At 26.4% G+C, this 12,708-nt stretch overlaps 1 protein-coding gene across 1 annotated transcript in view; it reads right to left on the bottom strand.

Annotated features, from left to right (window-relative positions):
- Window positions 1-12,103, bottom strand: part of LOC107445614 (sodium- and chloride-dependent GABA transporter 1) — a 76,843-nt gene extending 64,740 nt beyond the window's left edge. Inside the window, exon 1 of the mRNA XM_043047937.2 lies at window positions 11,909-12,103. The gene's annotated coding sequence lies outside the window, so the exon portion shown is untranslated. The remainder of the gene's footprint in view (window positions 1-11,908) is intronic.
- Between the last annotated feature and the right edge of the window lie 605 nt (window positions 12,104-12,708).

Below are 12,708 nucleotides of genomic sequence, written 5' to 3'. Positions count from 1 at the left end.
ATATATTTTCCTATTAAAGCATTGCTTTGGTTTTTTTTTTATTCCACGCTGTAAAATATTAAATTACAGGTTAAAAATACGAAGAAACAAAGAAAATAATATTTTTAAAGAGAAGAAGAAAAATTATATATAAATAGAAAGTTTTTAAAAATATTTAAAATTTAAAAATTACACTCACACTCTTGTATTGGTACATTTTGCCTTGGCTATATTAATATACTACAATTAAAAAGCACTGTATTTTACGGATATAATTGTGTGAGCTGATGACTAGATTATATCTTTTTATTTATTTTGTTTTTTGGCTTTTTAGTTATTTTTTTTAATTTTAAATGCTTTGAGAAAAAAAATTTTATTAATAATTTTTCTTCTTTCTTTAAATTTTTTTTCATTGTTTTCTTTGTACTTTTAACTTTTATATATATATATATATATATATATATATATATATATTATATATATATATATATGGGCAAATCTCTACAACCTTTAACTTTTGATTAAAAAAGAAAAATTAAAAAAAATATAGGCACACTATTTTTACATCTCCAGAATTGTTTGAAAATGTATGAAATATCAGAAAATAATCGTGAACATCGAGAATTTTGATGCCCTTATAAGTATAAACAAAAAATTAAAATTTTTCATTATTCCATATTTACCCTTTATTTTTCATCAAAAATTATTAGTGTCATAAATAAATTGAAAAATTTTAATATTGAATTAAATTGTTATAAAATGTATAGAAAGGCTTACTTTAATTATTTTCAGTCAAAAAATATCTTCAATTAGTAAAACATAGGGAAAAAACTAATTTCTGATATGTTAAATTCAATGAATTAATCCTGAGGTTACGGTTTGACAGGGTTACGGTCTGGACAACCTACGGAATAGATTGAAAACTTTACTTAGATGCAACGCAATGCGATGCACACAACACAGAAAATAAATTAGGCAATGACAAACGTGTGCGCAAAATTTTGATTGATTTTAACATTTACTTTTTAGATCTGCGTCTGGTTACGGTCTTGACATCGTTGATGTTACCTCACCGAATGACAGTTTGTGATAAATTCGATTAATTTATAATTACTGCAAATAAAAATATTTATCTATAATAATGATACAAATTTGTTCTACTTTAAATAAGCTTTTGGAATATCACTAACAAAAAACTCGCAGAATTGGATTGTATACTTTTTTTTCAATTTTCGATGGTTACGGTTTGACGTGCCAAAATTTCGCGACAAACTTTAAGTGTTTGCAAAAGCCAATATTCACGAAAAATATCATTCAAGAAAATATGATAGTACAGCTGAGCTACTAAATTATGTCTTTAGTGATTTTCAGATTTTTTTTAAACGGAATACATATTGAAAAAAAAAAAAGTATGTTAAACACTCTAAGCGACACTCATGAAAAGTTGTCAAATGTAGGATTGAAGTAAGAAATGACAGCCAAAAGCAAGTTATTCGCGATCGAAACCGTACGTATCTTAAAGTTAATAATGCATAGTTACTCCTGTAATTTTATTGGAATTAATTTTCCCATATTATGTTATATATTTATAAGAAAAGTTTGAAGACACCATAGGTTAAAGGTTCTAGAGATTTGCCCATATATATATATATATATATATATATATATATATATTTAGATTCTCTTATGATTTTGGTTACCGTAAAATTCTTCACATTATAAATGTTAACATGTTATAAATTGCTCTAATTTTTCATGAATGCAAAATAGTGGCGAGCAAAAATTTAGTTCGGCTATTATCTTCGAAATTTCATGCCCTGTGTGTCTAGGTATGTACACCCACAATTAATGATTAATTTTTATTATAAATTTAGTCTAAAACACAGGTTGTAATTTAAAGGTAGTAATTTTTATTTAATTAAAACAAAAATATAAAATTATATATAAGAGCATTGAGCTATTTATCAAAAGACAATTTGAGATCATTTTATTGACATCGTCGAGGCCGTCTATCATATGATGGTTATAATTTCGAACTTCAAAAATTAAGAATTTTATCACGTGCACAGTTTTTTTTACGTGTTTCACCGGTTCCCTGTGACGTCACCTACTTAATGAGGTCGTGTAATGTTATGCATGGGACAAAACTGTCATTCTATATATACGAAAGAGTTGAATGGCAAACGCAACAAACGCGTCTATATGTTGTAGATTTAAACTTTACTAACCTGATAATTTTTTTCTTAGAAGCTTACTATGTTTTGTTATTTTAGTTTTACAAGAAATCGGTAGTTTCTTTATAATATAACCCAAACATTATGAGCTCTAGTCACATTTTATGATATAAATTATAGATTTTATACTAATATCGACATTAACCAGAAAAATACTGTCCATGAATTTGGTTTCAATCTGTGTTATTCTATTGTATATATTGTGAGACGAGAGACATTATTACAACTTGAAACTTTACACGTGAAAGGAAAAAATTAAGCTTAAAAAAAATTTCAAATGTTATTTAACTTACTTCTGTAGATAGGAATCTAAATTTTTTATTGTTATTTGCTATTTTATGTAATTATGTAGTGCGGTTATGATTTTAAATATGTTCATTTAGAATATAATTAGATTTCTATGTGCATGAAAGTTTACTAAGGAAAGCAAAAGTAAACAAGGGGTCGTTAAAAAAGTACGTACATCCCGAAGGGGGGGATTTGCTATTTTGTACGGTTTTGTACGATGGGGAGGGGGGGAGGTATTATACAAATTACGTTCATTATAAGCATGCACCAAATTTCACTTTTCCTGTACATGTATTATACATATGTTTGTTCTTGTATTTTTTTTCACACGGCGACCACTTGTTAGAATGAGTAAATCAGTTCTCAAAAAAAGTTGTCTCGCAAAATAAAAAATTGCGACCTCCAAATTTTACCCGAAACTTTTTCTTGTACCGGGTGAAATTTTACATCAGTCGCAGACAAGAGTAACACTGAATTGGTGTCTCTCAAGAAGCATTTGGAATGTCCTTGGGAAAATACTGTAGATTAATTGTATTGATTGTAGGAAATTATTACATTGATCAGATAAGATTGTTTTATTTATTGATTCAAAGATAAAGTTGGGTGTTATTGTTTAAATAATTTAAATGAATACATTATTTTAAATAAATATTTAATTTTATTTAAAACAAAATTATTTTAATTTTTATGAAAAAGGGGGGTAGACTAATTAAATGTATGTACTCTAAGGGGGGGGGAGTAAGACCTTATGTACGATAATGTTAAAATTTCTCCATTTTTGTGTACGTACTTTTTGAACGGCCCCCAAGTGAAACAAATATAACTTTTCTGTTTTAAAATTCGTCAACTTTAAGGTTAACTGAGATTTCCTTATTACGTCAGGTAAAGAGTTTGATTTTAAAGCCTATAAAAAAGTAAATAAATAAAAATAAAAAAATAAGAGGAAGAAGGATTGTCCTCTGGAGCGCTTCAGTATGGGCTGGAGCCCATACTGAAGAGTAAAAATTTTCTGTTGTACCATTTATAATGACATACTTACAAAATTAACTTTATACAAAATTTGCAAAAAATTAACTTATTATGTGATAATACTTTTATAATAATTTTTATGCGCAATTCACTTGTTTTGGCTAACTTTATAAAAAATGAAATCATGTTTCATAGAAGTAATTATTTCTTCGAACTAAGTGATTTTATATTGAAATTATTATATAGACGTACTATGCGGAAGAAAGAGAAAAAAATTTAAGCACCTTTAATAACTTTTAATGTAATGATAGGATTTTTACATACTAAGACTCAATCTTAATGGTTTGAGAGCTTAACTTTAAATATGCTAATTAAATAGAGCAGAAATAAGATTTAAATTATCTTTTTTTTAAACTTATTAACTAGGATATTATTTGATCGATTGCTCTCAATTTTTTCATTTTGCCATTTAAAATTACATTCTTTAAAATCATGCAAAAATTGGCAAATTCAAATTCGAATTTAACAAAACTTACTTACAACTCAAACAAAACAAAACTTACAATTCAAAAACTTTTGAACTTATATTAAATAAAATAACAAGGAATTTTAAAAAAAATTATTATTAAAAAAAAATTATTGTGTTTTGTGCAAAAATGGTGCGAAGTTGAATTTTACAACTAAGTGCAAAAATTGTTAAATTAACTTGAAAAGTTCTCAAGATATGGCGAAATACATAAAAAGTAAAATTATCATTTAGGGGGTTTAAACTTTCCACATATCTTTTGGCCAAAGTATTGAGACCCTACTGTTTAGATCCCACTCCCCCATATTTTGAGGGTCAGGAATCCAAATTCGTTGATAAAAAGGTGTGTTTATTCAGAGGAAGTACATTTATGTCTAATTTAGTAAGTTTAAATATCGCTTACACTTGCACTAACTAATTAGCATATTTAAGATTGAGTCGTGGCGATAATATGAAACTGCTACAAATTCATAAAACCGAAACATTCTGGGACTATCCGGTTCATTAGGTTACAAAACAAGAATAGTTTTTATCTACTCCACCCCATCCTGCTACAATAGAAGCTTCAGAAACGTTACAAACCGTTCTTGACTTTAAAAATAATTAATAATATCTAATTGTCTGGAAGAAAGAGCATGAAACAATAGCAATAAGTATTATGGGTTTTCTAAAAATTTTTTTAAAGAATCGCGTTGATTCTTTTGAATTGATTAGAAGATGTCTGTGTTTCTATTAAATAAAATAAATAGAACAGAAACACAGAAGTGGTCTTTAAATTCAAATGTATGATAAATAATAGTTTGCAGATAATTTGTTTTCTAATAACAATATTATTTTGTAGTTACGTATTTTAATTTGATAACAATGCTACATATTAATAAACAGTATGACAGTAATGTTTCGATTTCTAATTAGTTAGACCTAAAAAATAACCTTTTTTCAAACAATTAGAGCCGAAGAAAATTAAAAGATTAGATTAAATTAGAGTAAAGGTATGACTTGTGGTTTGAAATTAAAACTTGAAACAATTCCAAAAACTGCAATTTTTTGCACAACAATGGTTAATAAAATATTACCATTGTTAATTCAGTGGAATATTTCACTCATTATCCCTTTATCATTTTTTTCCTGTTCTGTATACTATATATGATTACACGATTATACTAATGATTGAAAAATAGCACAATTCATGAAACTGAAAATTTTATTTCTGTTTTAAATTTCTCACGTAGCAAATTTCAAAAGTATGTTATCTCAATTTAAATGCTACTCATATCAAATAAAAATTTCGCATATTAAATGCTGATAATGAAGCTTATCTAATTGCTTCTCAACGCAGCCTGTTGGCCTAACTTGCATAACTTTCATATTTTCAGTTTATAATATTTTTCTAAAAAAAAAACCTGTTAAAAAGCTATTTTCAATAATTCTAAACACGCAATTTTTAATGAAAACTAATTTCTGGAACAACCTATGAAAAACATTTTCTTTATTATATTTCATGATGTATTTCGTAAGTTGATGAAACAAGGTTGTAAAAGTGTATTTAATTTTATAATTTACGAACCGAATCACGTGCTGTTCGACATTGATAATACTAAATTTCATTATTTATAACTTTTTCGGAAACATTTAAATTTCTTACCATGTACAGTGATTTGTGGTGTTTTTATACATTTCATTTTAAGCATTTGGTTGTGAAATCGTATGTAACATCAGATTTGCAGTCGAAGAAAATTTGCAGGAGTTGGAGTCGGAAAAAATTTGCTCGACTCTGACTCCTGTTACTTTAAGGTTAGGTTCTCTTGGTTAAAGAAGAAATGTAACGAGCGTATGATTTTTTTAACCGAAAATGTAGAAATTCAACCTTTGCGAGAGATTTTTCAGTTCTCAGGATGATGCCAGCAAAATAAGATTTTCCCATCACCTTTTTATTTCTTCTTCTTTTGTATTCTGCAAATTTTCACAAGCTTTAATCTTTGTTTTATCAGTCATTAAATAGATTTGTTGCTAACTGTTGCAACTAACTTGTGTAAATCTAACTTGCATAACTTTGATACTTTTAGTTTCTACTATTTTAAAAAAAAAACTGCTAAAACGTTATTTTTAATCATTTAAAACTCGCTATATTTTATGAAAGCTAATAGCTTGGACAACTAATGAAAACATTATCTTCATTATTTCATGATGAATATAGTAAGGTGATGCAACAGGGTAGTAAAAGTATAATTAATTCAATAATTTGCGAACCCAATCACATGCAGTTCGGTATTGATAATACTAAATTTCATTATTTATAACTTTTAAGAAAATATTTAAATTTCTTAAAATGTGTGGTAATTTATGGTGTTTTTATGCATTTCACTTCGATTGTGAAATCGTATGCAACATCAAAGAATCGGAGTTAAAGCAGATTTTACAGGAGTCAGAAAAAAATTTGCTCAACTCCGACTATAAGATCAAGTCCTGTATGTTAAATGTTAAAAGAATAAATGTTACGAGATTATAACTTTAACCGAAACTGTAGCACAACAACTTCTGTGAGGGACTTTTCAGTTCACACGTGATACCGGCAAAATAGGACAAATAGATTTTTTAATCACCTTTTAATTTCTCTTCCCTTTGTATTCTTTGAATTTTTACAAGCGTTAATCTTTGTTTTAAGCTTTCATCAAATAGATTTTGCTTTGTTGTAAACTGTTTGCTAAATTCTTTCGTAGATCTCTTCCTGTTAATTTTTCTTTGTGCCGCGAAGTATAACTGCCTCAGGTGGAAACAGAAACAAATTTGTTTATCTAAAGGAAATTATTAAGAAAAATATTTACAATAACTATGAACAAAATATTTCCCAAATAAATTTCGTGATAAGTATTTAAATTATAATTTGCTTCAAATTTAATGTATTACACTTAAACATTCGTGAGTTTATGTTTGATAGAACCATTAAAATAGTACATACATTCCAAAAACAAGTTTTAAATTTAACTCAGTTGAAAAGTTAATTAGGAGGATTTACAAATAAATACAATTTGTAATGGTTTACTAATTCCAGAATATTTTCTAAAGAATCTTTTATAGTTTTAAGATGTCTATTAATGCATGAGATATTAATATATAGCTCTTTTCTTATAATGGTTTTGCACAAATTCAATATTTTGTACAAATATATTTATTAATTATTTTACAACTATTATGTCATTATAAAAAATGTAATTATTTTTTATAAAACTCCTTTAATTCCTATCATATATAAAAAAAATGGAAATATATCATATAAAATTAATATTATAATGGTAATATTAATATTTTCCGAGGATTCTGAAAAAATTTTAATAACTTATAAGTCGGAGTTAAACTCTCAAACGAGTCGAAGTCGAACATTTCAAGTGCCGACATCGACAGAATTCTATTTAGCATAATTCTTCAATATGTTAAGCGCGATATAAAATTCTCCAGAACACAATTAATTTCTTAAGAAATTTGAATGTCTTTACTAGCTTAGAAAGACTATATTTATTCACTATCTCACACCATACTACTGAATTATACGGCAATAAAAAATTCTCTTACGCGCTTCTTTGTCCCATTCAACAAATGAGGTTTTCTGAATGCAGCATTTAGGGAAAGCTGATGCAGCTCCTGAAAGGGTACAAAACACTGGTACCGTTTCTAGTTCTTTATTATTAATACCTCTTATACACACAATGCCTAATCCTTCCCTGTGTCATGAATTTTAAACAAATAGGTTTACACTATTTTCTCATATTTACCATTCAAATGAATAATAATTTTCTTTAAAAAATATCAGAAATGAAAATAATCCGAATCCTTTTGAAATATTGTTTCCAAATCCAGTATTTTATTTTAAAGCTTAAAAACTATGTGTTAAATTTAAAACTTTAAAATAATTCAATTTCATATAAATGTAAATTAAAAAAATGAAAAGTGCTTTGGCCTTTTTTTTTTATAAATATGGACCAAAAAATCGGACAAACACGTATTTCTGACACATATCGTTGATAAAAAAAATCTTAAATAACAAATAGATCATATCAAATCACGAAGCGTGAAATATCACCTTCAGAATTACATTTTACTAAAGTGTTCGAAGCGTGAAACGTTTGAATATTTTCACCATCTATAATAATAAAAGAAAGAGCATGTGTGCTTGTGTCTGTGCGTCTCCCCTATTCCTTAATCGTTTAAACAAAAACCTTCAAATTTGGGCAGCTGGTGAAAGTGACAATTTTAGCCAATGAGGCTTAACATCATTCAAAATTTCAATTAACAGGTTATGGAGGGACGTTAGAAAAATCAATGTTTCAGCATTACGCATTAACGAAAATCAAATTGCAGACGATTTTGTTTCTGGATTATTGCAGACGATTATTTACTGGATGGCAACCATGATGCATCCTTGCTTACATCTCTATATAATCAAAAAAAAAAGTTTCACTGAGAGTTTATTACCGTTCTTCAACAATTATTTATTTTTGAATAAGTCATGTACGCTGAAGGTAAATCAAACTGATTGGTATGTGAAATAATCGAATAAGTATTTTTAAAACTATATGAGACTACGATGTGCTTGTTTTGTTTACGATTTATAAATGCGTTTTTATAAATCTAAACAAGGCAAAAGCAAAGGTAATTGAAATTTTAAAAAAATAAGTGATGTTTATGAGTTTATATTAGTTATAATAATAATTATTAAAGTTCAACATTCCTGGAGAATATTGCTTGATTGTGGTTAATTTTGACTATCATAAATTGGCAGCAATTCATAACATCATTTTTTGGTGCCGAACGATTTTGAATATATTCATTTATTTATAGATGAGGTGAACTTCCATAAACTTGTTTTGATTAATCTAATTACGTAAAGTCAGGCAGAAGGGCAGAAATTAAATAAAGATAAATAAATAAATTTAATTATTTTAATTGTGTCGCTATTTGCCTTTCAGATTTGTACATGATTACGTAGTGTTGATTAATACGGAATTATTAATTTCTATTATACTTCTTACGAAAAACGGATATTTAGCTGCTCGCTATAAATATGCAAATTTTAAAAGACATTATTTAATGTTCTAAACGAATTTTTTATTCATAAACTTCCCATTTCTAAAATAAAAAAATAGCTATATCCTTTTAAAAAAAAGTGAGAAAAATAAAGATTTTTGTTAAATAGAGTCACAGTAACATAACTGAAATATACTTTTGTATTTATTTTTAATTGATAACTGTGTAGCGGTAGAAAAAAAAATGGAATAAATGTTGCAATCACAGCTGTGAAACCCGAACTATTGCAAGTTAAATAGTTTTCCAATTGTTCTTAATATGCATGGATGGTTTCGGAAAATTTTCTGCTCATTTTAATTATTATTAATTTAAATTACAACTGTTGTCACATTCATTTTGAAAACTAAAACAAAACAATAAGACACATAACTTCAAATTAGTATGCCTTTAGGAAAGGTTTGCAATGTATCATTAAAGATTTCTTTGAAATTAAGGAATATAACAAACTGATTTTTTTTATTGCTTTTTAAAAGAATGATCATTCGTTAAAGCAGGCAAATTTTTTAAAACATTAAATTTTTTTTTTAATTGAAAATTTTTTATTTTTTGCTCATATTTGTAAGAATATGCATTTATATTTTTTTTAGTTTTCATTAATTATGCTTTTATTTATTTTAATGAAATTGATGCATTTTTGCATGCATTTTTTTTTACTTAAAATTTTTATTAATATTTGTTTTATATTTTCTATTTCTCATTCTTATTTTTTTTATTTCAATTACCATTGCTTTTGCCTTGTTTAGATTTATAAAAACACATTTCTAAATCGTAAACAAAACAAACGCACCGTAGTCTCATATAGCTTTAAATATACTAATTCGATTACCTTTTCTATGTGCCTTATACTTTTCAAACTTAATCGAAATTTCAACCGCAATTTCCCGAAAATCAAGTTTTTTAATGTAAAGAATGCAATAAAAAATATGAAAAATTCATTATAATTTTTTAGTGCAGTCAATTTTTATTCAGGATTTCTTTTTTTTTTTCATTTTCATTTATTAATTATTATTACTTTTTACTTGTTTAATTACTTGTTTTAACAACGTCACCTAAACATTTTAACAACGTTCGACTTTTTTCACAAAATTAAGTGACTTATGAAATTACTTTATTTTTTTATTATTATTCTGCATATATAGATCAGTATTAATGCAAACATCAATAGTATCAGTACAAAAATTCTTTCCTTTCTTTTTTTTTTCAAAACAATTCTTTATTATAATTTTTTTATTTGAATTATTCTGAAAGTTTACATAAAATAAAAATAAAAATAAAAACACATGTAACTTTGAGAACATTTAAAACGATTTCAAAACAAATTAAAAGTTTTATTTGATACCTTCTAACGCTTTCGCCAATTTGGAGGAATGCTTTTCCCCAATACGTGATTTTCCTATGTATTAAACAAGTAGAAATGAATGCGGAGAAAAAAATTCTGGTGAAAATGTGTTAATTTATTTATTTTGTTTCATTTTATTTTTTTACTTGTAGGACCGTAAAGGTTAAGGAACATGAAAAATATTTTATTTCAATTATTTTTAATGAAATTGCAAAACTAGAACCATTTAATCCAACTTTTCATTAATTTCAGGAAGAAAAAAAAATCTATATATTGTATTATTTCATTAATTAATGAAATGTTACATTTTGAAATAAATTCTTTTCACTTAAATTTCTTTTTTTTTAATGTTCTAAAGCATTTCCCTCATCTAATTAATTTTTTTATTTATCTTTTAACATTATTTATGATTAGTACGGACGTAAATTGAGACAATTGTTTTATCATTTTATTTAATTATTTTATTAATTATTTTATGGACATAAAGTACCACGAAGAGGGCATGACCGATCACTTAGCAATTTGATAATTGCAATGAAAAAAAAAATTTTGGTCGGTAACAAGGGATTTAGTGAAATTATTTGCTTTTCTTCATTCGCGTTATTGGATATTGTGCATATGATATTTGGATCTATGACTGTCCGTACGTCAGTAATCAAATTTTTTTTTAAAATTTGCCTTTTAAAAAATGCATCACAAATGTTTCTCTGTTTCACCAAATGCTATTCTATGTCAATTGCATAAGATTGTACAAAATAAAAAATTTATTTAAGGAAAAACCGACCTTAAGAGAAATGAAAAAATAGTAAAGCAAAAGTTTTGCTTTAGAACAATTTTGTTAACAGCCCATAAATTTCATTAATAATATCAAATATCTTAATGAAATTAACGAAATTTTAAAATTAATTTGTGAAATTAGGAAATTTTAATTGAATTTTTTAAAGGACGAAATTTTATTCATCTTTTTAAAACAAAAAATATATTACTAAAATCTTTCTCACATTATCTTAAATCTAGAATAAAAAATATTCAATTTCTCGTTGAAAATGAGATTGTAAAGAAATTTTTCAGTTAACAAAATTTCAAAATTCCAAATAGTTTGTTTTTCTTTTTTTTCGGTTTTCAAAATTATTTGCAGGTGCTAAATGCAACTTTAGTTCGCTCTTAATCAACATAATATTGTTTTACTAATAGTTTACTGTTATTAGTATTAAAACATATTTGTCAAAAATTCATACATTGTAAATTTTTTATTCCTCTATTTGTTTTGCAGTCTTATAATCAAAAATGCTTTTAAAAGAAGCTTTAAAAAAGATATTTTCAAAAAAAATTGTTTCAGGCATTGTTTCCAATGAAAAATTTCAAATGATCTTTGCACATCATTGCACATTATACGTTAAAAATAATTTGACTTTAACATTCGGAAAAAAATTAACCAAGTAAAATTAAAAATACAATAATTTATTATTTGTTAAATATGACTATATTTACCTGATCAAATCGGTATTCCAATCAAATTCCGTTAAAAAAAAAAATTCTTTTTTTATCGACCGGAAAATCACAAAAAACGATATCTCATCCACATCCAACCTCCTGTAATCATAAGATCTTCTGAATGAAATAGAAGGGTAAAACTCAGAGAGAAATATTTTTTACGGCAGACGATGGAAAAGGTAAATTCAAAGTGCGCATGCGTCCGCTTCTCAAAGTTTACTTCCGCTCTGATTTCACGTGCGGCCAGCATTCTTATTGGTGGACCGCTACAGGTGACGTTGAATTCTTTTCGGTAAAACTAGATGCCGTTTCTGTTCAAGAAATGAGAAGGAAAAAAAATAGTAAAGTGAAAGTATTTCCACCCTAACACTCACCTCCGGGGCAAAAACGTGGCTTTGTTTATGTGTATATCTTTTTTTTTTCTCCGAAAGATTACGGTAAAACCCTTCATTTCCCAAACAGTTACAGGCGTTTCATCCTAAATGAATCACGTTTTTCAAGTGTTTCTTTCGTTTTCTTAATAAAACGAAAGAATTTTATTACTAATTGTAGGGGCTGTCCATTAATGATGTCAAAGCTTTTTTTTTCTTTTTTTAATATTTTTAACCACTGTTCCTCGCTATGTTATACTAAATAAACATCTACTAGCAAACAAAGCATTACGCGTTAGATCACATTTAAAAAATAACGTTTTTTAAAAAAAAAGAGGAAGAGATTATATTGGGAACGACAATACTAAGAAATTGAAAACCTCAAAAAGCAGAAAGAGGTAAGAAAACTCTACAAAAACGTCAATA

This window comes from Parasteatoda tepidariorum, chromosome 1 (assembly GCF_982258835.1).
Source record: "Parasteatoda tepidariorum strain Cologne lab strain chromosome 1, Ptep-v5.0, whole genome shotgun sequence".
In the NCBI taxonomy this organism is placed as follows: Eukaryota; Metazoa; Arthropoda; class Arachnida; order Araneae; family Theridiidae; genus Parasteatoda; species Parasteatoda tepidariorum.
The sequence above is the reverse complement of the archived record's forward strand: the minus strand, read 5'-3'. Positions and strand labels throughout refer to the sequence as shown.